Raw genomic sequence first — 1,663 nt, 5'->3', positions numbered from 1 at the left:
GCGCCATGTTATTTTCTTTGAAATGAAGCAAAAGTAAACAAAGAATATGAAGACGGAGCATAAAGAAAAAAAATGAAAGGAATTGTTGGTGCATGTTTGTGCTAACTAATTTGTTATTTTTATACGTGTTTTTGCAACCAATTACCGCGCACTTCCTTTTAATTATATTTGAACAAAAGTTTTATTGAAAGTCGGTTAAAATTCACGGAAATAAAGTACCGCCAAAAAACACACAAGGAAAGAGATGTGAAAAACAAAACAGAAATAGTAAACTTCAAAATTACGAACGTCACATTTTTCCTCAAATGCTATTGAAAATGGCTGCTTCTCAACCGGTCAGATCTGTTCTAATTGGTTCATGGAACCAGTTAGTCAAATGCTAGAAGTTGGTTGTAAGTAAGTCGTATATAGGCTAGTTGGTCAACCTTGCGGAAATGAAAACTGTTTACCCAAAACTTTATGGTCTTTCGAAAAAATACTATCATTTAGTTGGTACCTCGATGCTTGCTGAGCGCCTTTTATCAAAAGCTGGTACTAAAACCACCGAGATACGGAACGGCTTAACAACAAATCGCTTATCAAAACTTTTGTTTTGCAAAAAATGGTTAAATAATAAATAATTATCAGCAATAAAAATACTCATTTTATTTTATTTAAGACTAATTAACAAGAGAATTAGAAATTTTTTAAGGGAAAACGTTTTTGTGTAACAAAGTGCCTTTAAAAAATTCGATTAAATGATAATTTCTCAATGATTGCAATTAATTGCAGTAAATTTGGCTTGTGATTAATTATATAATTAATTAATCGATTATTTTATTATTTTTGCCATTCCCACCTATTTGAGAATTTGGTTGAAAAACGCCCTATCTCAGCTTCCGATTCCAAAATACCCTATCTCAGTACATAAACTGAGTCAAGGCGAATTTATACAAGGTGGTAGCGGTAGAGCAAATACAACAACCCCATGTATTTTGTATTGCGGGTGTTATGCCAAATCTCAATTCACCCTAAAGTTAAAAGTATATTGTTTTTGCTTTTGATGGGTGTACTGTCAAATCAGTAAAAGCAAAAACAAAATCCATGTAAGGCGAAGAAACCAGCTAACCTAACTACACAACCTTGTATAAATTCGCCTTGGACTGAGTTCAGTCACTGAAACTTGTCGCCGCAACTCGTTACTTGTAGGAGAGGGGGCGACGAGGAAAGGGGAAGGGCACCGAGTTGCTCGTGCACGGGCAAGGAGAATCTATACAAGGTGGTGCTACCGGCGAATTTTATTGTTGTTTGTTATCTAATTCTCCGGCAAAACCATCTTGTATAGATTCGCCTTGTGATCGCGCTATCCGAGGGTCTGTCGGTCAACGAGGACAAGAGGAAGTATCTCCTGTCGTTAAGCAAACAGTCAGCGCATTCGCGCCTTGGCACCCACGTCACTGTAGACTGTTATAACTCCTTGGACTGAGTAGGCAATTCAGGAGTAAAGGCCTCTCTCGAAGTCCGAAAAATACACTCTAAAAGTCACTTTTAATTCCCGTGTTGGTTTATCTCGCCGAAGCATGGACAATAACATCCAATGAGGCGGCTCTTGGAGTAATCGAGAGAAAGATTTTGAGGAAGATTTACGGGCGTTGGCGATGGCGAGTGCCGCAGACAATGGAAC

Source organism: Rhagoletis pomonella, unplaced genomic scaffold, assembly GCF_013731165.1.
Source record: "Rhagoletis pomonella isolate Grant_MI unplaced genomic scaffold, Rhpom_1.0 Rhpom_scaffold_00003, whole genome shotgun sequence".
NCBI classification, from domain to species: domain Eukaryota; kingdom Metazoa; phylum Arthropoda; class Insecta; order Diptera; family Tephritidae; genus Rhagoletis; species Rhagoletis pomonella.
Note: the sequence above shows the minus strand (reverse complement) of the source record.